Source organism: Heliangelus exortis, chromosome 21 (genome assembly GCF_036169615.1).
Source record: "Heliangelus exortis chromosome 21, bHelExo1.hap1, whole genome shotgun sequence".
Classification (NCBI taxonomy): Eukaryota; Metazoa; Chordata; class Aves; order Apodiformes; family Trochilidae; genus Heliangelus; species Heliangelus exortis.
In genome coordinates this window covers 9,982,241-10,007,330 of record NC_092442.1, presented here as the reverse complement: position 1 = coordinate 10,007,330, position 25,090 = coordinate 9,982,241, and the positions used below count along the sequence as shown (strand labels likewise).

General features: G+C 48.0%; 1 protein-coding gene and 1 long non-coding RNA gene across 42 annotated transcripts in view; both read left to right on the top strand.

Annotated features, from left to right (window-relative positions):
- Nucleotides 1-25,090, top strand: part of MSI2 (musashi RNA binding protein 2) — a 195,649-nt gene that overhangs the window by 82,781 nt on the left and 87,778 nt on the right. The gene's annotated exons all lie outside the window — the stretch shown is intronic.
- Nucleotides 10,211-11,469, top strand: LOC139806029 (uncharacterized). Its single transcript, XR_011730081.1, has 2 exons — nucleotides 10,211-10,738; nucleotides 11,108-11,469. It is a non-coding gene; the product is annotated as an uncharacterized lncRNA (long non-coding RNA).

Sequence of the window (25,090 nt, the reverse complement as noted above, 5' to 3'; positions counted from 1 at the left end):
CTCCTGTGGCCTCGAGAAGCAGGAGTTTGTCGGGAAGCATCAGTGTTGACAGCAGCCACACGTGGGGTTTGCTTGCTTACAGCCTGGGAAGAAATCCCTTCGTTTGCTTGTACTGAAATGTTACCCCAGAACAAATCATCTGGCTCCAAACGTGGGCTGCTCTCTGTGTCTGGAAGGGAACGTGCTGCAGCCCCAGGAGAGCCCTGCTGGGGTGGGCAGGAGCATCCTCAGTATCCAGGGTGTGGAAGTGGCCAGAGCTGCAAACTGGAGACCCTTGATTTTGAACAGAAAAAAACCCCCAGAGTTTCCCTGGGTTCCCAGCAGCTAAGGTGAAATGGGAAAAGCAGCTTCACTGCTTCACATCATCTGGGGCTGATGGGGAAGATTTTTGGAATATGTTAACTCCTCCTGGGACTGTTTCAAACAGCCCATTTAAAGTAGTTATTTTTCCCAGATGGTAAATACAGGAGACATCCTCAGCAGCCTGCTAGTAATAATAATACTTACATGGCACTTTACATTTTCAAAGTGCTGTCTAAATAGCTGATCTGTCTTGTCTTTTACAGTGATGTGTAGTTAAACTTGAAGGATATTGGCCTGAATTCGTAGCAGTTTATCAGCCATGTCTGGAGGTGAATTTGCTTTTCTGCTGTTTTGTGCTAGGAGAGTAAACTGATTTCTCCTGTGCATCTTGACACCGATCCCAGTCTTTCATCTTGGTAGTGAAGAAGATGATCTTCAAGCTGGAACTGTGGGATGGGCTTTGGTCTTAAACCTTGGCACTACTGGCCAGAGCATCTTCTGTGTTTCCCTAGTCTGGGGCCAGGCAGCACACTGTGATTCCTGGGGCAGTGGGGGGGCTGCACCTTGGTGCAGGGATGGAGGGGGTGGGCAGTGTCCTGCTGGCCCCTGGGCAGCCTGGCCACGGTCACGCCACGGTCTGTCCCTGCCTGGTGGCACGTGGGCATCTCTGCTGGGAACTCTCCAAGGGTTTTCTGTTCTTGACAGGTCTTTCCTAAGGGCTTTTAGGGACAGGGACAGGGAATAGGTTTGTGCACCTGCCTGCAGTTATGTAGTTTGTTTTTCTGCTCCTTAATCTTTCGTGCCAGCCGCAAGGACAGTCTGTGTAATGCAGAATTGTCATTAAGCCAAGAGCAGAGTGCTGAAACACTGCACACCCAGCCCTGCTGCCCCCTTCCTTCATGTCCCAGGCCAGAAACGGAGTGTGGAGACACAGGGCTCAGCAACAGCTTGGGGGAAGTGGGGAGGAAGGAAGAAAACATCAGTGAAAGGGGCCAGGGGAGAGAGAGCCAAGTTCCTAGAAAGAGGACCCTGCAAGGAAGGCGCAGATGACATGAAAAAGTAATTAAAAGGAAAGCCCTAATGGGACGTTAGGGGGAGATGCAGCTGGAACTTGAATAAGCAAATGTGAAGAGGGAATTAAGTTTGTAAGCTTTCCTCTAAGGAACTGTTGGGAAAATATGGCAACAGCTTCTGTTGATGTAAATCAGCACCGAGTCCATTGCTGAGGAGCTCCAGCTCAGGAGTCTGAGATCTGCCAGTCCTAAACCTGGAAAACACACGGGGAAAGATGATGTGGTGTTTGCAGAGGTGATGTGAAGGACACTTGGTTCCAAAGCAAAGGATTATTGACTTCAAAAACACAGTGGAACTGTTGGTAATGTAGTTTGCCTGGGGCAAATTGGTGGCTTGCTATAAGTAATATTAATTTAAGTGTATAATGCTTTGAGTTACCCGGATAATTTAATCTATGTGATTTTAGAGAAATAATTTATCACCTCTGATCATGAATTAAAAAAAAACAAACTAATGAAACCAAAACCTTCCATTAATATTAGCACTGTTTTTTACTCTGGAGAGTAATATACAGCAGAGACGTTTATTTTTGGCTATGAAGAATTTGCATGTGTGTTTCCAGATGTATTCTTAGACTTTGTACTGCTTAAAATTCAGCTCCCACACTATGTACATCTGAATTTTCTTTTCCTTAGCATTTTGTCTCTGTCACTGTGGGTATCTTTTTCTTTCCCCCCCTCCCCTGCTTTTTTTTTTTCTCTTTTCTCTCAGCAGAGGTGGTGGAGGGGGCTGTGATGATGAAGGCAGCAGTAAGTCTCTCCACTTCCTCTGAACTTTACTCCCTCTGCGAGGAGCGACCTATTTAGTTGGGGCCCTTTGATGCAGTTGGGAGGTCAGGTGAGGGCAGAGCTCTGCCCGTGCCAGAAATCCCCCAGATGCAGGAAGTGAGGAACTTCTGGAGGATGCGGGTCGAACAGGCAGTTATTTCACTGTGTTCTTTCTCTTCGTGTGCATTTGTTCCCTAACTAAATTCCTGAAACAGGGGTCTGGATGCTCTGCAGTGCAGGGAGCAGCCCTGATGCCTCTGTGTCCCCACGGGGAGGGCAGGGCTGAGGACAGCAGTGCTGGAGCTGGTTTCTCTCTGGCTCTGGTACCCCCTTCAGTGCATCACTCAGATGCAGACAGATTGCAGCCCTGCCTCCCCAGCTCCTCCTTCCCTGACCCCTGGGTCCCTCTCTGTTCCTCCCCTGTTTGTCTGAAGGGGGCTATGCAGATGGGTGAAGTCCTTCCAGCCTTTTTCATTTCTCTGGTTGCTGTGTGGAGGAAAGGGAAGGAGGAAGAGTGCTCCTCTCGGCTTGGATGTCCCAAAGTAAGATCCCAGCTGAGCAGCTCAAAATAGATGGTCAGCTGGTTGTGAGGGCTGAACTAGCCCGGGGAGCGTGGCATCTGTCTCCCAGGAATGCTGCCTGGTCATCAGGATGGATAAATCAGGAGTAGTGCTGTGTGAGACAGACTGTACTGAGGATGGAGCTGCTGCCCCTGAGGCTGCCTTGCTCTGACATCTGTCTGGGGATCAATAACTCACTGATCAGGGACACTGCAGGTCTGAAACATGGATGTGGTGATGCTGCTGCCCTGCCAGCACTGTCTCCTCTTTGGTCTGCCCCAGGAATCTGACTGGGAGGATACTTTTAATGGTACATTGAGTAACTGAGCCATCTTAAAAAGGGAAAAAAAAAAGAAAAAAATGATGCCTATGATACCAGCACAGTAAGCCTGTGTTTTACCTTTGGTGTCTTTCCTCCCTGGGAGGCCGGGGGCTGGATGCAGTGACAGCACTGCTGTTCCTCAGATCCAGCACAAAACAGATTTTTCTAGTGGCTGAATTTAATCACTTAGATGCAGAACACTGATAGACTGAATCAATTTAATTCCTATTGCTCATGACTGGGAGGGGAGGAGGAAGGTCATAACAATTTAGCAAGCAACAACTTGGCTTAAAAATGTAACCAATAGGTCAGTCTTTGAGGTTGTTTGTTTTTTTTAAATATGCCCAGGCCAAGAAATATAGCAATCTTAGGAAGAGGGGAATGCTGCCTGAGTGTGAGGTTTGAAATGCTGGGGCTGCTGCAGAGCTGTAGGGTCACCTCACATCAGGAACTGAAACTGATGCTACCTCTTTTTTTTTTTTTTTTTTTTTTTTCCTTTTGAGGGAGCTGCTGGAAAAGGCATCTTGTCATTGTGCTGTAACCATCTGAAATGGCAGAGGGTATCTGAGTGCCTGGGTCTCGGGTGTGTTTGCCTCAGAGCATCTCTGCTGAGGCAGCGAGTGCTGAGCTGTGGGGTTCTCAGATGCTGCCAGATCTCCTTGGGGGACTTCAGTTACCTGCTGTGGCCCAGGCTTGCTCAAAGAATAGAAGGATTTAATTGGAAATGGAGCAGTCTGTGAGTCTTCTTTTAACATAAGGCCCTGCTTTTCCTGGTATCTGTTGCAATTGTAGAGCACCTGTTTCCTACAAGGTCCAAACCCCAGGGTTTGCTGGCAGCAATCCTGCAGTGCCTGTTCCAAGGGTGGAGGCTCTGTGGGTGTCTGACCAGCTCCCCACCTGGGATATGGCCTTTCCTGTGCCTGCTGCTTTTGGACACTCTTGTAATTTCAGTGATCCCAGGAGATGAAGCTCCCTTGAAGATGTCCTCAGGATTCACCCAGGTAAGCTGTTGATGTTGGATTAATCTTTGATAAGCATCCAGCCCTCCCAAGAGAAACCTTCGGTGCCTCAGCCTGAGTGCCAGCCCTGGGTGGCCTTTCAGGAGGATCTGTAAGGATTTCTCACACAGCTCATACCCAGGGGCTGCTGGGGGATGTGGGTGAGACTGTCACCTTTTTGGTGGGGAGGAAGAACTCGTCAGGGATGCTGCTCCTTCCTTTGCAGGGAAACCACCTCCCTGGCAGTGCCTCCTGGGGTGCCTTCCAGCTGGTCTGGGCAGAGCAGCACAGCCCTGGGCTTCCTTTGGGAACAGCCCTTGTTCTAGGGCAAGACACACAGTAGTAGGGAAGGAATAAAAACAAACTTGGCCAGCATGGTGGCAAACTTGGTAGCCTGCCACAGCCATCAGCCCATATGCACAATGGTAAATAAAAGCTGGAGCTGAATTTCTTTTGAGTTTTATATAACATTCTTCACAATATGGAAGTGAGGGGGAGGGAGAATCCCTCTTCCCACTAGTTCTGCCCCAAATGAAACCTGAATGACTCTTGTGCAGCAGGGCAGCACTGCTGGGAGGGAGGGGTTGGGTGCAGCAGAGGCTGTGGTACCCCCAGCACATCCTCAGTGCCCTGTGCTCTGGGGCTGCTGTGCAGGGACAGGGACAGGCACAGGGCTGGCTGGTGGGTACCAAAAGCAAAGCCAGCTGAGTCAGTGTGGAGGCTGCTCTGCACCCCCAGCCCCGTGCTCTGAGGATGTAAAGCAGAGCTGTGACAGGGGGAGCAGAAGGGGAGGAAGTTTGACTGCACTAAGTGATGGTCAACTTAAAAATAAACCCATCTATTTATATCCTTGGCAGCACACTGCTGCCCCCCGGCCTGGTACAGCCTGTCTGCAACTGCACCTTACACACACACACGTTTGGTCTGGATGATCTCTGGAGGTCCCTCCCAACTCTGATAATTCTGTGATTCTGTGTGGGTGAGGGCTGGGCAGAGCTGGGCTGTGAGCTTCACCCCCTCCTTCCCTGCACTGCAGCCCGGGAGGTTTAGGTTGGGTTTTGGGAACAGTGACTTTGCTGAAAGGGCTGGCAGGCTCCAGAACAATCATTCCAGCCACTGGTTGTCTCTCCTTGATGTCTGCCTTGTGGAATGCCCAGCAGATGTGGGGGTGCCCTCCAGCTCTGTTGCTGCCCTTGAGGAGGGAGGTGCTGGGTAAGCACCCCGTGAGTTGCTGCAGCTCCACGTGGGTCAGTGCTCAGTTTGTAAACTGAGCCCTGTGCTGGTTGGGTCACTGTCACCCCACCTTGGAGAGGAAGGTGAGCAGCAGTGGGGCTCCTGCAGCCACCCCCCAGGTGGTCCAGAGTGTGTCCCTGATTCATCCCTTCCTTTTGTTCCTACACAGTGGTATTGCTGTCACTGATATGTCTTCTACTGCTGTTTTTGTTTTAATGCAGAGAAGTGAGACTGGCTTGACCTAGCTGAGATGAGCAAAGGTGGCTGCTTCCATGACATCATTACAAACCCTTGCTTATGTAAAATAGCTGCCTCCAGTTGAAACTTTATTTAGATCTTGATTATATGGGGGCCTAGGACAAGGCTGTAATTTTTTTATATATCTTGGGAAAAAAAAAACAACATAAAAAGTGTATCTAGGGGCAATTTCCTTTGAAAATATCTGTCCAGCACAAAGAAATTTTCTTTTTATTATCTGGATGTTTATAATCAGTTTAGTTCTAAGAAAGGGGTCAGGTTTTTTTATTTCTTTTGTACAGTCACTTGCATATTCAGTTCTGACCTACAGCTAGTACTACTACAATGGAAATAATCAGCAGAATAAGCTATTGATGGATACCATTTTTAGTCCTAAAAGCTGGAACCTGTGAGAATAAAATTTTTTTTAGGAGAGATTTGAATGGAGAGGATGATCGAGTACCTGAGCTGAGCTGGAGTCTTGCTGTGGGAGAGGGCAGGAGAGGCTCTGTCCTCCTGTGTCCTCTCCCTCTTGTGGGATGGGTGTGTTTGGAGCTGTGCAGTCACAGAACACAAGGATTGCTTGCAAAGCAGTAGCATTCCAGCCTTTCCAGCAAATGTTGACTCTCTGCCTAAATACATTTTTACCTAGAGGACCCTTTACCTAAATTAGACATGAAGTTTCAGTAACATTTTATGTGGGAGCTTTCTGCAGTTTTATTCCAAAGAGCAGATTGAGAGGAGATTAATGTCTTTCCATACACAATTCATATAAGGGCAGTTGTGGGTTCTCTTTGTTGTCTTTTTGGTTTTGTTTTTTTTTTTTAACAGAAGGATAATTTTATATTCATGTTTCAACTTTGGCCAGTTCAGGTTTGAACACTGAGGCTGCTGGTTTACTCACTAGTATGCACTTAAGGGTAGAATTTCTGCTTTAGATTTCGATCTCTTGAGCTTTTGTCATTTTTTTATCACAGCCTTATGTGTTATTTAAATGCTTTTTGATTTATCAGTTATTCTTTTAAGTGGGCTTAATTGTATAAAGATTATCATGCATAAGAGATGTCTATAATTAGAAGGGAGGGATTGGTACTATTAGACAGTGTTTTAGTGAAGAAAATTATAGTGTTCATAAACTGGAGAATGGAGGCAGTATATATTAACATTCAACAAGTTTTTTGTAATCCTAACAGAGGATTGACTCTTGCTTGCTTGGGAGAGTTTGGACAACTCCAGTGTTTCCTCTACAGGCTTCTTCCTCTGCTCCTTCTCTTTCTCTGCCTTTAATCCTGGTATGGAACTGGAAACAATCCTGTCTCTGCTTTAATTCAGTGCCATGGGGCCGGCCTGGAGACCTGACTGTTCTGCAGGGTTCATTTCCATGAAATGAAATGAAAGGGAATAGCAGGGGTGGTGCAGTGTCCAGCACTCTGGAGCTCTGCTCCTCATCTGCCAAGGCTTCCAAAGCTCCCCATCTCTCTTTGGTTTGGAAATCGAGTACAGGATGTGAGCTTTGGAGTTCTCTGGATAGAAAGAATAAACAAAATCAAAATCACTTTTCTATGAAAGCAGGAATTACTTGGCAGTTTTACATCAGCTGGGCTTTAGAAGCCTGTGAAGAGATTTGACTTTGGCTGCTCCAGTGCCTTGTGCTCTCCTGTTCCTGTCACTGGTTGGGAAGCAGCCGACACTGGGATGGACATGCCTGTTGGACAGGCCAGATGATTTCCAGCTCCAGGGGCTTTAAAGCTTCCTGGGCTCCTTCCAGACTGAGTCTGGGCCAGCTCTCTTGAAAAGAAAATGTCACCACCGGTCTTTTCACTGGAGCCCTCCTGTTAGCAGTGTGTCTGTGCAAAAGCACAAATAAACATACTGAGCTATTGTGATATTCCATATGCAGGTAGGTGATTTATTGGCAACAATTACTCTGTGCATCGTTTGTGAGCTGAAATGAGCAGGAAGAGATGGTGTGTGGTGCAGCTTGGCAGCCTGCCTGCAGTACCTGTATTGTTGGAATCTCTCCTCCCTCCATCCCCTCCCCTTCCCCATTGAAACGAAATGACACCGGGGGACCATCGATTTCTGCTCTCCATGTTGTTAATGAAAAATTCCCTGTTGGCTCCTGGTTCTCTAAATCCTTTGAGACAGCTGCAGCAGTTCAGATACTTCAGGAGCAAACATGCCAGCCTGGGTGATGTATGACTTTGTGAACTTTCAAGGGACAAAAGGGTAGGCTTTTGTTGGCCATAAAACTGAGAGCAGCTCTTATCCGTGTAATTATTACATTTTCTGTAGCCAGTTTGCTGGACATATTTTGGTAACTGAGTACACAGTTTCCATCTCAGATGGCACATGAGATTTATCGTGTTTCTTAATGCTCAATAATTCTGGCTTGAAGTTTAGATCCAGCCAAATAAGAGCTGTGAGACTTGACAATGCTCAATAAAGCCTTCCCATATGTTTCCTAGGACTCCAAATGCAGGACTCGTTTTCTCCTTGCTGTGTATCTCTTTGCTAAGTTAAATCCATTAATTTTGAGAGAAGTATTGTTTTAGATCACCTTGTAGTGCTTTGTTGCCACATTTATGTTCCTGGACAGCATGGTAGTGGAACGTTCTCCATTTATGAAGCGCAGGGTACAGATGGCAACCCATTAAAACTTTAGTGATAATCACCCTTCCTATGGAATTACCACTTAAGTCTGGTTAGTAGGGGAGGAGGAGCAGTGTCACAGAAACATGCTTCTTCTGGGTGATTTAAAAGCATCTGGGATTGAGTGGTTTATGTGTGCCCCCTTGTCAGGAGTCCTCGGAGCAGACTGCCAGAATTGTTGAGCAGTTAGAGTTTAATGGAGGTACGGGAGCTTTTGCTCATGATCCCTTTGACAGTTAAGCTGTCTTCAAGTGCATTTTTTTTAAAAAAAAAAAGTCTTTTAAATACAGCTTTTTTTTTCAGAATAAATGGAGGCAGGAACAAGTATGTGAGGCAGCTGGTAAGGAGCTTTTTGGTCATTTCAAGGTTGGGAAGCATTCTTTGGGGAGTAATGCATCACTGTTAGATGGCCGCAAACTAAAAAAGGTACTTACTTGTTTGTCCTCACTTGTGCAGATGGTGAGGGAAATGGTCCTGGGGGCTTGTTGAGAGCTTGGGAGTTAGAAAAAAATATTTGGATTTAACTCTTGGCACTGTTCCAGATTTCCTTTGGGACTTGTTTGTTCTGTGCCTTGATTTCCCACCTCTAAAATCTGGTGGAAGTGTAGCAAAGTACTGGAGGCACATGCATCAGAGATGATGGGGAAGTGTTCAGGTGTGAGCAGGACTGAATATTTACTACTGTGGGTAGACAGAGTCTTGCAATGCATCGTGAGGCTTGGAGCTGTGAGTGTGATGGGTGAATTCCCCATTCCCAGGGGTGGGTAGTGATGCCTTCCCTTCCCACAGCTGCATTCAGGCCCAGTTACCAAAGGTACCGAGTAGCATCTTGAATACACCAACAAATTGCAGCCTATGGGTATCTAAAAATCTCCCTAGCTACACTGCTTTGTTAAAAATGGCACATTTTCTTGTAAAGTATTGTTTTAAATTGGATTGCCAAGGTCTGGGATTTGCAAGCCTGGAACAGGCGCTCAGGATTCCTAGGCTTTTTTTCCAGATAGTGTTTTTCTTTCTGTCACCTGAGCATCCTTTGTTATTTGTGCATTTGTCTGCTGCAAAGGGGCCTTTTCACCTCGTGCTGAACTGCTTTGAGGCAGCAGAGAGGATGAGTTATGCTTCCTGGCTTTTCTGTCCTTTCTTAACAAGTGCAGTGTTATCTTCCAAGGTGCCCTGTGCTGGGAGGAGCAGGGCTGGGCAGGCTGCTGGCCCATGACAGCAGTTTGCAGTTTGGCCCAACTGGAAGCAGAGCAGCAAATCACCCCTACAGCAGCCTCCCTGCTCTGCCTTGCCCGGGGAACCCAGGTATGTGAGGGCAGGGACCTTTTGTTTCCCCATTCCAAGGACGTGTGTGGAGGTGTCCCCATGTCCCCCGTGTCCCCCCGTGCCCGTGGCTCTAAATCTGCCTTTCCATGAATTCCTCTGGAGCTCAGCCAGCGCTGCGCTCGCTGCAGGTTTGCTGGCGTGTGCGGGGTGAGCCACCAGCCAGAATTTGGCTACTCTTTCCTCTGAGTCACATCTGTCTGGTCTTCTGAAAGCAAACAGCAAAGCTCTCCTGCTTCTGGTGTGGCAGAGCCAAGCGCTGTGTTCAGACCTGCTCCACTCTGGCTGCCGTGGTCAGACCTGGGCCTGGCAGCAGCAGGAGCCAAGAGCTGGGGGTTTGCTGCCAGGGACGTGGTGCAGGCTTGGGAGGAGAAAAATTAAATGTTTCCAATAATGTCTTTCCTTCAGTTGATTTTTACGTGAGAAAACCATGATGTGGGGTGGGACACGGTGAGATCTCTTATATGTGGACCTTCCTCCTCGTTACAGCTGTGTTTGAAATGATAATTGCCTGGTAGGGTACCTACATGAATTCCTGATCCTGTCCTCCCAGCCAGCAGCCTGACTGCGGTTCGGTCCCCGCCCTGTACTCCATGTCACTCAGCCAGTTGCTGGGGACTGGATTTAAGTGCCTTTAGGTGCTTTTTGCTTATCTTGGTTGTGCTTTGCCTCATTCGTCAGCAGTCTGAGCCCTTCCTCTGACAGCCCTGACGTGACAGCAGAGGTGACTGGGGTCACGCCTGGTCCCTCTGCTGTCCCTGCTGTCCCATGGCCAGGCTTTGGAGAGGAGCTCTGGCAGGCTTTGGAAGTGAGCCCTGGTCCCATTGCACACGGGTAGTTTGGTCTTTAGCCAAAGCTTTTCTTCCAGCACATGGGGTCAGCTGAGGCTGCACCCGGTGGTCTGTAAAGATTATAGAGTCCAGAGTCAGATTTGCATCAGCTCCTGGGGCTGGGGCTGCTGGGCTGGTCAGCCTTGTGCCTCAGGGCTGCTCATGGCCCTGCCTCTCTCCTTCCCTGGGCTGATTTACATCTGTGGTCCCTGTGAGAAATCCCCCTCCTGCAACTGCACCCCGTCAGCTCTGCCTCTGCAGGAGAAGCAACATTGCTGCACGTGGTTGTTCCTGGAAAAGGGTTAACATTTCCAGACCAGTGACTGTCCTGTGGGGATGAAGACTGCAAAAGGGGCAGAGTATTCCCAGCAGCTGCTCTGCAGCCAGGGGTTTCCATGCCAGGGAAGGGGAGGAATCTCCATAAGAAGTCAAGGAACAGGTCAGTGATCCAGGTGGCAGTTTGTTTTCTTTCAGGGCAATGGCAGATTTCTCTCAGCAGTCACAGAATTGCACCCGAAGGAGTCATGGGCTGAGCAGAGAGGGCCCTTTACCACAGTAGGATAGGAGAAAGGGATTATAGTGAGGAGAAAGCAGCCAAGAGTGATCTGAAGGTTTTCTGCAGGACATCTGTGGCTTCTCGTAATTATGGGAGATAAAGAAAAGTAGCCAGTATTTTTTGGATGTGTTTGAAAATAACTCACTAATTCTGTTCCAACAAAATCATTTTTTTTATTTGATTTTTGATTTTTTATTTTTTTTTAGTGTAGTTTCACCTCACACAGCCTCACTTTTACATTAAGTTCTTGAGGTACCAGGGCCCCTAAGTAGCACTGATGAATGTGATGTGCTCAGCATCATCTGAACTGAGATTCACACCTAACTTGTGGTGAGGAGATGGTGGGGCAGGTTCATCCATTGTCTTGGAGGGGTGTGGAGGTACAGGGGACACCCAGGCCATGTCTGCCCACCCTGCCAGCCACCAGCAGGTCCCAGCTAGCAGGAGGGTCTGAGGCTGCAGCCCAGGAGTTGTGGGGGGCTCTGAAGACATGTGTGAGGTCTGGCTTCTGGGGTGAGCTGGGCAGAGCTGCTGCCTCTGCCTGGCCTGGAAGCACTTAGTTCTGCTTTAGTACCAACCTACCCTCCCACAGAAGAAAAAAAAAAAAAGGAAAATAGAAGAACATCTGCTAATGCATAGCTTAAAAAAAAAAAAAAAAAAAAAAAAGCAGAGTAAAGCCCATTTGCTTTGCTGCAGCTGAACTCAGGGAAAAGTTCACCAAAGGGCACCCGAGCTCCTCTGTGCCAGGCTCCTGTGCTCACACCCTGACGTTTGTGGCGGTGCCTGTTTGGGTTGAGACGCTGTTCTAAATTGTATGTAATAGCAAATGCATATTAATTTTTAATAGAAATCTGCAGCAGCTCGTGATGCTGAAATATGGTGCCTCTGTTGACAATTACTATTTTTGGTAGAAACAAACCCTAAGGCCTTTGCAGAGCTTCTGTGTTTATAAACACTGCTGTCTGCAGTAGGCAAAACGTGTTTCCCAGCATCTCCATTTTTCTCTCTGATTTAATGGAAAACTTCAAAGTCAGTTGTTTGGACTACTGATTGCAGCAGTTGTCTATTAAGTTTCCTTTTGGTCTTCTCATCTTTTAAATGCATTTAGCTGCTAAGTGCACAGGGCCTGGGGAATGGGAGTAATTCAGAGAGCCCTCCCCTTGCTTTTTCTATCCTCGCTGCAGCGAAACTTTTGCTGTGAAAAGTAAATGGGCTGGGGATGCAGGCAGGAATGCACCTGGTTGTGCAAGTACAGTGTTTTGTTTGGTCTTCCAGAAGGAAGCCCTGGTCACCTGTAATGGTTTTGTGTGTTTTTCCAACAGATGGGGTGAGTTCCCTGCTGGGTGCTGCTGTCTCCCGTTATAGAAGGAAAATGTGTATAAGTTTTTTTGAGCATGGTTGGGCAGTGGTGCTGGTGGCTGGAGGCAGAGTGTGTCTGAGTGCCCTGGCAAGGCCTGATTGGAGCTGTCTCCATCAAGGGTTCTCACGTTGCTGTTCTTTGTCCCCAGGCAACCACAGTAAATAGACACACAGCATGTTATTTATGCATTTGATAATTACCTGTTCTTTTGCCCCTCCATCTTCTGGCTTTCGCTTTGTTTAAACCATTTGTTCCCTTCGCCTGAAGGATGAGAATTCCTCTTAGTTGTTTTTCTAGGAATCGTTTGCTCCCTCCTCCTTAAAGTCAGTCCAGAAGCTGCTGGAGACCGATGCCTCTAGAGGATTTGTGACTGTTTACAGACCCTTCCATCACTACAGCAGTTGTTGCAGGGAGTGCTTCGGTTTCTGCTGTGTCATCTGCACAAGCCAGGCTTTTATTTTTACCCTGACAAAATGCTGTGACTCTGCCCCAGCTCCGGGAGCAGACAGCAAGAGCCTTGATGCTGCTCTGTTCCCCTGTGGAGAGGTTTGGGTCTGGGTTCCACTGATGCCTCCCTCCTGCTCTGGCTTTACTGGAGGGATGGTTAGCACACGGATGCTGAATTTTTCACGGTGTCAGTGAAGGTGAAGTTTGCGAGCACCCCGTATGCGTGTAGCTGCGGCTGTCATTTATTAGACTATCAAGAGGGTTTGTTTTCCCAAATAACCCTCTGAATTATTCTGTGTAATTAACTCGTGAACTTATTTAAAATGATAACGGGGTAGGGAGCTGGAGAGGAAGCGTTGTGGCGCTCAGGAAAGCGATAGTATTGCATCACTTCTCCCCACTGATCACAAGGTCGTCTCCAACAGCTGTTCAGGCGTAATTAGCCAACCCAGACTTCATGGGTGGAACAATTGAAAAATTACAGGGGTCAATGACTCGGTGTCTTAAATTTTAATAAGTACATAAAAACAAAGTGCTGAGTTATTAAAAATTAATCCTGCTAAGCGGTTGTTTAGGCTTTTTTGGAGATGGAAAGCCCGAGCGTGTCCATTTGTCCACTGGGGTGGAGAAGTGGGGGTGGTTATCTCTGTGTCCTGTGCCGCTCTCCGGCAACAGTTTAATGGGAATGTTAAGTTTGATCATTAATTTAATGAAGGTCGTATTTTGTTTATGCAGAAGTAGAATGAACTGTGTCCCTGGGTAATCCTTTCTCTCCTCGCTAGCTCAGCCTTTGTAATTCCTGTAAGCTGCTCATACGAGCAGGGTTGGGATATTCACACAGTCAAGTGGATATTGTGCAAGTGTTGATTGTAGTGCACGGCTCTGTCTCTTCCCGAGTGCAGAGATGTTCTATTAACACGGAAGGTAAAGCTGTCAGCATTAGCATTATAAGCCCAATTTTTTTTTTCCCCCTTAGGGGCTTTAGATCCCGGTTATAAAACTTGGTTTGGAGCTTAAAGCATGGTGAGTGCGCTTTCTATTCTCTGTGCATTCTTCAAGAAGCATTCAACCATGGCGTTTATACAAGAACAAATTTGGGAACTTCTGGCTGCTCGGATTTTCCAGCTTTGTGCGTGTGTGCTGTTCTGTGAAGCCCTGAGAACTTGGGACAAAAGAAGGCAAACCCCTTCTCTGACCCACCTGGCATTGTTCTGGGAGGCAATTAAATATAAGCAGCATGCAAAGTAGGGAGGACAGGCTGAGCCTGGGGGTGGGTTTTGGAACGAGACATTTATTTCCTTAGTTGTGTGCAAGAATTCATAAAGGAATCCAGTAAGAATACTTGCTTTGATTTAAGCATGGAAGTATTGTGAAGATGCATGCTGTTGGCTTGCCTCAGGGATAGCTGGAAAAACCATGAGGTGCGTTAGACGTGTAATCTGAATTTTCAGATAGCTGGGGATAGGATATTAGAATGTTTTCTTCCGTCCTGAGCACAGGCTTTTGAGTTAACCAAGGTCATTGCTGACCAGCGTTCCAGCCTGTGTAATGTGACTTTTTTTCATATATATACAGCACCTCTTAAACTTTCCTAAACAACAGTGAAAACTTTGGGGGACTTTTGGCCAAGCTTTCCTCGGAGGAGGAGAGGGCTGGGGGGAAGGAATGTCCCGTGGATGGGAGCTGAGGTTCACAGTACTGCTCTGCTCCCTCCCAGCCTGACCTTGAGCTGCTGAACTGCTGAAATCTGCAGCCCAGGAATATTAAGATAAAACCGATGCTGATTTTCGTTTTCTGTGATTCAATGGGCTGTAATTTATAGCTCTGCCTCAGAGCTGAGCAGTGGCTGTGTGAGCAGTGTGCTTGGCAGCCAGAGGTGGGGGAGGCTGGCTGCTGCCCCCAGGAGCTGTCCTGTGTCACCCTTGGTCCTCTGAGAACCCACCACACCGTGGGGTGCTGGGGAGCTCCCAGGGTCTGCAGGTGCTCTGATGAACTGAAGGTGTGTAAATCCCTGGCACTGTGTTGCCTCCTGGTGCAAGGAACCTGTGGAGAAAAACATTCCTCCTTTTCGGCAAGCCAGGGTGACAGTGGGGATGAGTAGGGGGTGCCTCTCCAGACCTCTTTCTCCACACCACAGAGAAACTGTGGAGTTTGTTGGTTTGGTTTGGTTTTTTTTGTTTTCCACCCAAACCCTTCAGTAAGGATGAGAGAGCAGGGGATGGGGGGAGGCAGGGCATGGGGAGGACTGCAGACCTTTCCCTTGTCAGGCAGATGGGGCAATGCTGAGGGTGATCATGTCCCTCCAGAGCTGCCTGGCGTGGGCACAGCCTCCTCCCCAGCTCTCTGCTCCCTCAGCCACCGGTGCTGAGCTGCTTTCACTGTCTCCCTTTTGTAAGCAGCGAGGTGAGAGAATAGCAAGAGCCTTATTAAGATGTTTTTAGATAACGTTTGCTCAGCTGCAAGCCGGCAAAAGATTTTTCAGAGTCTATTAGGCAGCCAGTGCTATTGAATCGTAAGGTGGATTTGAAAAATTGGCACCTAATGGTTTACAACTGGAATAAATTTCTGGAAATTGGACCTCGGAGAGAAACTTTCTGTGTGTGTGTGTGTATGTGTGTGTGTGTGTGTGTGTGTGCAGGCTGGTGAGCTCCTGCCCCAGCAAGGGGCTGCTTCTTGCTGCAGTCGCTGCCTGGGATTTTTCCCTTCTAATTAGGGAAGGAGAGTTCAGATCAGCTTCCATTCATTTCTCTGTTTTGACAAAGCTGTTTGATGGGGAGAGGATTGCTGGGGGGAGGCTCTCCTCCTGGCTGGAGTCTCTTTCTCCCCTTCCCTCCTCCTGTCGCATTTTGTAAAGGCCAAAGCCCGAGAATTCCTGAAAAATTAATGGGGCCTCAATAGGTGCTTGGCATCCGCTGCTCCCCCTCTCCCGCACCCACCGCGGGTCACCTCGGAAAAGTTTGCAGCATAATGGCTGCACAGCAGCTGCTCTTTTGTATGTAAATATGACCTAAAGCAGCCCGGGGAGCCCCTCGGCCACCATCCCCCCACCCTGGGGTGCTTCAGCTCTCTGAGACACTCCGGCGAGATGCCACAAATGTCACTGGCAGCTGTGTCCCCATCCCACCCTGTGGGTGCCACCGGCCCCTCCAGCACCGCGCGTAATCGCCGAGCAGCTGAATAATTTACAGCCCTGCCTCAAAGGAGCCGGGGCTTGGAGAAAGGTCTCTGCCTTCAGAAAACACAAAGTCTCTCATTTTAGTGGTTGAAATATTCAGCAGCATCCTAGAGGGCTCTGAACTCATAAGCACCTGCCTTTTCTCCGTTACAGAGAAGTCCTGCGTGGTTTTCATTACTGTTATTGTTGCACTATTTCCAGTTAGCCCGGGCTTGTTTTCCAGCCTGCCTTTAAAATGAAAGGTGCTGGGAAGGCTTCATTTCACCTTGAACCTGACTCTGTAAGTCTTCCTGTTCTTTCTCCTGCGGTTTCTTCCAACAGGACAGAGAGACACCTGCTTCCCCATCCAGGTTTGGTGCTTGGTTGAGTGCTCATGTTAAATCTCTCCCTTCTCCTTTCCTTGAAAACTTATACAGCTTCCAGTTTGCTCTGGTAATGACTTGCTTCATGTGAAAAAAAAACCCCACACCAACAAAATTCCAACCCTGAGTGCTAAGCCATGTTTATCTCCTTGTGCCTCCCACGCCTGGGATGGGAAGGTGTGGGCTGTGGTCCTGCATCTCCTGGGCTTCCCAGCGCTTCACCTTCTGGAGCAGCAGTGAAGGTCACAGCCCTGCCTTCTGCCCTAGGTAGGCTGGGCTTGTTTTCACTTCCTTTGTTAACCTAACAACCCCCCAAAGGAAAAAACAAAATAAAGTGAGAAGTCTTCTCAATTTGGCAGTGTGTAAAGGCTTTTTAAAGCTAAACAAGAAAACCAATTATTTCTCTAACTGCTTTACTCCTTCAAATCTTTCACTGTAATGGAGATTTAGAATCCATCACTGTTTAGCTATTATTTCTGTGTAAACAGAGTCATGCCCTATTGCACCAAGCAAACAGTCAATTTTTTCCATTATACCTAGCTGCAAGTAACAATGGTGCAGAATAGATGACCCGGGTTGGAGCATATTTGTCTCCATGTGGTGCTCTGTGTGCCCCTGGAGGAGGCTGGGGAAGGGGTGAGGCATCACCCAGGCTCTGTGTGCCCGGGTTACTGCTCACTCCTCCTGCCTTGTACCCAGTGGAAGGAGCTGCAGGAAGGGTGAGGATGGTCCCCATGGTGGAGCTGGGGTGGCAGATCCTCTGTAGCCATGCAGGGCTCTTTCTCTCTGCCTACACCCAGCAGGTCCAGCTCCTTCTGAGGAGGCAAACTTGGGGAGCTCACCACCCCCCAGGGCTAAACACAGTGTGGTGAGGAGCTGGGTGTCCAGAGGAGGCATCACCACGGCCGGTTGTCTTCTGTCCTTGTCCCCATCAGGGAGCTGCTGCCCACACCTCTGTGCTGCTCTGGGCCCAAAAGGCTTTCAGAGGCGATGCCAGCGGGGGCTGGGGGGGTTTCCCTGGCTGGCTGGGGAGCAGCCAGGGCTCAGGCAGGTTATTTTTCTCATTCTCACAATAGTTGGCCCCGTCTGACTTTTATTTAAATGCAGGAAACTCGTGTGGGCAATGTGTGTGTTGTGTGAAAGTGTAGCACACAAATATGTTGCCAGCAGCTGTTTTTTAAAATTAAGCAGACACTTGAGGTTAAACGTCCACAAGTTCAACGTTCACTTCCTTCTGTGCTATTAAGTTTGGATTGCGTCCAAAAAAACTTGGTAATTTTATTTTCTGTCATTGAGTTTGTTTGTTTGCATTTTGCATTTCATTACGTTTCACTGCCGGGTTGTGCTTCCCAGCTTGGGCTACGTTGCTGCCTTTCTAAGGGGGGGTCCAAATCCAGAAATTTATTTTATGAATTATTTTTTTAAATGCATTTTAATGAATACATTATTTTGGGAGTTGAAATTAAGTTTCAAACTTACGTGGAAGGGTTAACAGACTTGCTTAAGACAGTGCAGGACTATAAGATCCAGGCTGTCCCTGCAGTGCTGAGTTACCATGACTTTCACACTCACTTTTCATTCCTCTTCTGTAGTGTTTTACTTGCATGACTAAGAAGGGACTCAATTTTTTTTTTCTTTTAAGAATATTTTTATATAGCCTGTTCCCAATTGAGGCTTTTATTTGACAAACAAATGCTTCTGGTTAGGTTCCGTATGGAATGTGTCCAGCTTGAAACCATTGCCACGAGCAAAACTTATTGACAGAAAAAAAAACCCAAAACCAACCATTCCCTGAGATGGGACCCTGCTGTCTATGGGCCAGTGGGAGTGATGTTCTTTAAAGGAGGGTATTATTTATATTTCTGTGTCAGCTGTGTGTATCCATGCACCCATCAGCTGGGGCAGTGGGCAGGGTGTGTAACGCCCAGCTGGCTGCAGGAACGGGGCAAGTGCCTTTGTTTGGGAACAGGAAAACACAGGTTTTGTCACTGTGGTTTGCAGTTGGGGACAAGGAGCACTGGCTCTGCCTGGTGCAGCTGGCTGGGAGTGCTGCAGGGCCAGGGCTGTCCTGTTCCCCTGGCTGGGTCTGGGCAGGACCAGGGGTGTTTTCTGCCCTTCCTGCTCCTGAGCAGAGCCAGGAGCTCCAGGGAACAGAGCAGCAGGAAGGTGTCCCCTGGCAGCACTGCCAGCAGTGTGGCAGCCTGGGGAGAGCAGGGGACACTGTCACAGCACCAGGGTGACACAAGAATTAAGGGAAGGCCAAGCAGCATCTCCTTGGGTTTGTGAAATGCAGACCAGCCAGAACCTCAGCACTGGGCTGTCTCTTTTTGCTGCTTTTCTCCCCCCTCCTGCTTTTTATTTTTGTCTTTTTTAATTCCAGAACAACATATTGAGGGATTTGATTTGTTTTTCTTCTTGCTTTTGTTTTTCCAAAGCCGTGAACATGTTTTAGACAAACATAATGAAGCAATTTGAAAAAATAAAAGGAATGGAAATAACCTCGTATAAAGTGGCAGAAAAAAACCCACTGTCAGCATCGTCAGTGCTGCTCCTGACACCATTTACTGCCTCAGAGACACTGAAATGGGCTTCATCTGAGGCCCCCTGGGGGGCTGGAAACAGGGGCTGCTGGGGTCTGGGTCTGGGGTCAGGGTTTTGCTCTGGTTCATTTTGTTCCAGCCTGGTTCTGGTTATGATTCTTTCAAATCCGACGGACTTTTGGGGCAGCATCTGAAACAGAAGCTGTGCAAAAAAAGGGAGGAGAATTAAAAACTCAAGCCTCACACAAACCCTCTACCTCACTGTGGACAGATTTTTTTAATTCTTTTTTTAATTTTGCCTTCACTGAATGGTTGGAAGAATTGGGCTGTGCAGGCTGTTTTGTCTGGCTTTGATTTCAGGTATGTTAGCACCTCACCTGGTAGCAGTGCTGGTTTTGGAAAATCCCCTTTGTTAGGAGATGATTGCAGTGTGAATTTGGGCCCTTGGAAGGAGCATCACTGCTTAGAAAAGCAGCTGTCTTTTACCCTGGTTGTTGGTTGGGAGTATTAATGAACTAAAAGGCATCCTGTCAGTAGGGTCCTCAACAAGGTGTGTTTTGTTTTTTTTAAAAAGAAGCAAAATTGTTTTTTCCTTGTATTATTAAACAATAGCGTAGGTTCAGACTCTGTTGTGGTGAGCCTTTAATTGGCACAAAAGGGCAGTTTAGCTTCATCTTAAGGAAGAGTTGTCAACCAAGCTGGAATTGTTTGCCACTCAGAAACATATAGAGCAATATTCTGTGATTTGCATCTTCTTTCCAGCCATTACCTAGTGCAGCGAGTTGCTTCTTGGCATGAGAAGAGGCCCCTAATGAGGGCACTTTTCCATCTCGGATGCTATCACTGCAAGAAATAGAGTTCTTAACAGAACCCTCATTTCTTGGGCTGGAGATGGCAGATTTAATACCTGGTGTGTTGTGATGTGTTCAGGTGCTGGGTGAAGTGGGGACTGTGCCAGGTCAGTGCTCCATGGAGCAAGGGTGTAATGAGCCAGACTGTAACGTGCTCCACATGAAACACAGCCCAGGCCTCTGGTGGGACATTTCCTTGCCTCATCCCCTGCATCTCTGAAGGTTATAAACCCACAGATCTTGGTTTGGTCAGCTTGTGGATGTTCTGGAATTGAATCAAAGCAGCAAGATACTGATTTTTGCAAAGAAGCTTCTTTAAATGAAAGAATTCAGTTATGTAATTATTACTATTTTTTTAATTCACAGTAGTTCCTTTAAGTTCTGCTGTGTATCTGTTGTACAGTGTACTGGTTTGGACCATTACTGACAAATACTTCATTAAAATTGGGGGGTTTTATACTCTCTGGGGTTCTCTCTGATAGCATGGTTCAGTGGCTGCTGAGGAAGGGCAGTGTGGTGTCTGCCTGGAAAGGCTGTGCAGGGGCAGCCCTTGGGTCCCTGCTGGTGTCACCTCGTGTGTCACTTCAGTGTTCAGTGTAAATGCTGGCTGGAACCCCTGAGAAACCGAGGCAGTCTTCTGCACCAGATTGTTAATTTAACCTTTTGTTCTAATCCCTTTTGTTGCACGGATGAAGCCCAAGAGAGAGGAGTGCTGGTGTTCTTTACAGGGCAGGACCAGCGCTGCCAGCGCTGTGCAGGAGAGAAGAGCTGAGGGTGCTGGTGGGAAGAGGGAAGAGCTGAGGGTGCTGGTGAGTGGGGACGTGGCCCCATCTGTGAGGGAGAGCAGCAGGAGGTGGAGAGGGGCTGTGGTGAAGTGGCCACTCCATGGCAGTTTCCTTTCCTCCACATGGTACTTTTCAGCATAATTGCTGAGACTTCCCCACTTTCCCAGGGATTTCTGTCCCTGCCCAGCTCCCTTTGCAGTCCAGTAGGAGCCACCCGTGTCCCTGCCCGTGTCCTCCAGCACCCCATGGAGCAGAGCAGAGCAGAGGCAGGCAGGTAGCAGCTCCTGGAAGGAGCTGTAGCACCCCAACAGTTGGCCACTTACTGCAGACAATACAGCAGCGTGCCTTAACCTTTCTGTTAGCTGCTAGCAGCAGAGATCTGTCCCTTTGGTTCCACTGAAGTGCAGGGCGACCTTTCAGCAGCCGAGGAGCTGTGGTGACTCTTCCAGAGGCAGAGTCTGCAGCCACTTATTGATCCGGGGGGAAGGAGGCACCTGCTGTGAGTTCAGCTTTATAGCAGACAATTAAAACTTGCAGGCAGACTGATGGGGGTTTGACCTCAGCCCTCTCCACCACCCTGCTCGTGGCTCGAGTGTGTCCCCAGGGATGTCCCCGTGCTGGGGGTGCAGCACCCCAGAGCTGAGCACAGAGCTGCTGTGCCTCCCCCTCCTGCTGCCTCCTGGGGAAAGCTGTGCTCAACACTCCCAGGAGTCATCAGCAAAAATTACCCCTCTTTAAAGGAGGCAGGTGCTTTAATACCAGTGGTTGAGAATTTGGCTTGAAAGACCTGAAAGGGGGTGATTTTGTGAAAGCTCTTGGTGGCTGTGTTGTGATGGTGGCACTCAGTGGGCTCCAGGCTTGTCAGCACAGGTGACAGAACATCAGGGGGTCCTGTGCTGAGAGCAAACCATTAATTCAGATTTAATCTAAACAGTGGGAGTGGGCAACATTTGCTATTCCTTTTTTCTTAGAAAAAGAATTAAGCTCGGATTCATGTTTCAGAAGTGTCTGTGGCAAATGCTCTGGTCCCATCCCACCTCTGAGTCCCTTTGGCTGCTTTTGGTGCTAGCTCTGGGGTGGCTGTGGCCACCTGAGCCTGGGTACTGGTGTCACCACACGATCCAGGGGAGATCAGGAGGGAGCAAGGAGCTTTATTTGGATGGAGACAGCTTTTAAGTCTCGGGTTTCATTTTGTTGTTGTTATTGTTGTTTTCCAAATTCCCTTCCAATCCATCTGCTCTCCTGACATCCTTTTTATGTTGTTCAGAAGATGGGAAGCAGTTGCATTGTGAGCGTGGTCAGGTCAAACTCCTCACTTTTATCTTTGCTTTCTTGTAGGTGATGGGCATTTGGGGAATAAAACGCTAAAAGCAGGCTTTAACAGGCCCTTGTTTGCTATTGTCCAGCTGTGCCTGAGACAGCAGCAGAGATGGGGAACAATAAACAGTGAAAGGAAGCAGAGATTTTAAACAGAACTGTTTATTTTCTTCCTATTCCGGTGTTCTGGATTCTGACACATTTTGCTTTTTAGCTCCAACTAAGTTAATAAAATTACCAAGGCAGAGTGCATTCAGTACAGCATTCGTACAGGTGTGACTTTGGATGTGGCTTAATTTCTTAATGCATATATCTCCATCTTGTGTATGTGTGTTTATGGGGGTGCTAAAAAAGAAGTAATTACATCTTCACCCTCCTCCTGTCAATATATTTACCATGTGATGCCCTGGGGTGGATGGTGGGAGCTGGAGGGGGCTTCAGAGCTGAGGTTCTTGCCCTCTTAGGCAGCTTCATTGTGCAGCCTTCCCAAAACTCCTGGAGTACTGCCCTGGGAGGCATTGGCTTTTCCTACCCTCTCTAGTTCTGTTGGGAGCTCATTTGATACTTTCCTCCTACAGTGGCCAGAAGCTCACCAGATTTATCACCTGAATTAATTCCTGTCTGGTTCATGCCCATTTTCTTTTTTTGAAGTTCTTTTTTTGAGAAGCTGGACACCTTCTTGTCTGAGACTTCTTTGGAAATCCTGTCTCCAGGTCGTGCAGCAAATGCCAGTGTTTCCACTTTCTTTCCTTCTTGCCACAGATCAAACCTGTGCCTGGACCCTGATCTGAAAGGTTTGTTTGTTGGTTTGATGTTATTTGTAAGGATGTCTGCCAGAGGACATCACTGTCTCAGGTCACCAATCTGAATTCTCCCCCTTAGTTTTTACCATTTGCTCTCCCATGTTTCTGTGGGCTCTTTCCTCTGTCCCTGTCTCTCCCCTGGGGCAGCTGAGTAATTTTCACTGTTGATCAGAAAATGAAGGGATCTGGCAGAGAGGAGCTTTGTTGGGGCAGTTTTGTTACATGAGCCAGCTTTTAGTCTTTGACATATTGCATGCTGAGGTAAATCTGTGCTACTTAACCCCTTCTCCAGGTAAGCTTCTGGTTTACTGTGGTGAGCACTGGTGAGTGTGGGGGGTGGCCAGGGGCTGCAGCAGCTGAGTATTGCCCTGTTTGCTCCATCTCACCTAAAAAAGCCCAGGGCTTCTGTGTAACAAAAGAAAATTTCCTCACTGTGTGTGTTTCAGATCATAAATTCCAAGTAATTTTGTGCTATCCCTTTCTTTCATCTTTTTTCTCATATTTAGTCTCTGAGTGCTTTACCTGGTAGATGGCTGCAGACTGGCAGGGGACGAGCTCATGGCCGGGCTGTGCTGTGTGTGCTGGTGGGTTCTGGCACTTTGGAGCAGTTTTAAGGAGGTGCAGGTGAGGCCAAGATCTCAGCCGGGGTCTTTGTCCCCCCTGTCCTCTCCAGGCTTCACATCCTGCCCTCTGCCAGGGCTGTTCTCTGAGTCTCCCTTTGAAAATCCCCCCCACTTCAGAGATGCCATTTTTAATAGCTGTGCTGGTCTTAATTTTTAAACCCCAAGAGGAGCACTCCGGGAGGAATAGAAGCTGAACAACAAAGCAATCAAAAGAAAGCTGTCCTACTCTCTGGGCATGTTTGGTTAGTGGGGTCTCAGGGGGATGCTGAATCTTTAAACTGATGCCTCTCTGTGGTGTGAAAGGCTGGGAAGGTGCAGCCCGCAGCGTCCCTCCAGCTCATCTGTGCCTTGTAATGTATCAAATGGAGATATCCGTTCTGCTGAGGAGCCTATAACAAAAATAATCTAACCTATTCCACCCAAATAAATAAGTCTGAAAATAGATCTGTTGTTGTGCTGCCTTTAGAAATATCTTTTAAATTGAGTATGAATGACAAGATGTGGTTGAGTCACTAGGAGAAGCATCTCTGATCATGTTGGAGAAGCCTTTTCAGATTTATTTTATACCCTGGGTGTCACTGCAGCCAGCCCTGCCTGGCTCCTGCCTCGCCCTTCCCCAGCTGCAGGTTTTAAAATGATAATTGGTAGATTGAAGACAGAGGTATTTTGGGTCCTGCTGGGTGCCTCCTCGAGTGGACCTGAATTTCCAGGGGGGAGAGAAACATCTCCATGGGTGGAGGGAAGGGGCTTCACGCCTCAGAGCTCCCTCTCCGTGTCCCTGTTACAGGGGACTCTGGGGACTGGCCCAGGAGGGACCAGAGCAGGGAGCTGGATCTTCTTATTAGATTTTCAAATGTTATTTAGCTTGATTGCAGCCTTTTTACAAAAGGAGTTAAGACACGGGTATAAGAATTTATAGAACTCTAAATTGCAGGACAGGTTCTTATGAAATCAGTAAATTATTCATTTACCAGTTCTGTGTGTGCTAATTTCATGTTGCTATGGTATCTCAAAATGGAGGAGGGAGGTCAGCCTGCAGAGCACGGGGCTCACACAAGATGCATGGGGCTTTGTGGAGGACAGATAACAGGTTGCACACAACCTTCAGTGGAATGATAAATTGCCTCTTTATCTGGTGTTGTCCAGGGAGAGATCCAAGGCAGACAACTGAAAGAGATGTTTCACACTAGCGAGCGTTCTTTGGAATTAGACCAAAAATCACACATTTCAGTCTCAAAATCTGTTTAAGTATGCATTGTCTTAGTGGCATCTCTTCTCGGGCTGTCTCTGGAGACAGACAAATCACAGAGCTCTGAAAGCCAACTTTTGGGGCTGTTTCATGCCTGTGTGTTGCTGCTGTTGCTGGTGCCAGCAGAAGTGGCTCATGCAAAATGGCTTTTCCTACAGCTCCTGGGTGATAGGAAGGGATCTCTCCTGGTGGGATCTCTTGTGTGCTGTGTTAGAGGGGAGGTACTGGAGGCATTTGCCCCAGGAAGATGCTGCTGGGATTGTTGGTGTTTAACAGAGCTCTGTGGGGCTCCTTTGGAGCTGTTTGCTTTTTTCAGGGCTGCAAGGGTCTGTTCTCAGGGTTCTCTGATCCTTGTGTCGTTGGACACTTGCATCCTCACATTCCCTGGGAGGGAATTTCTGAGGTGCCTCTGTCCAGAGGAAAGTAACACTGCTGGGGAGAGGGCTGGCACCCCGGGCAGCTACAGAACGGGACTGGAATGGTGGTGAGGGCAAGGGCCAAAACTTGACCCTGTGTCATTGCAAATGTTTTTGGAAAGTGTGAGTCTCTTGAGCTGTCCTGGGTGCAGCAGACAAGTAAGATGAGTTTTATAAATGTGGTTGTGTCTTAAAAATACTGTGTGTTCCTAGACAAATGGGACATAGGACAGAGCAAATTCCCCTTGGGTCATTAAATCCAGGGATATTCAGTGAGAGAGAGGTCTCCAGGCTGGCATCCCCATCC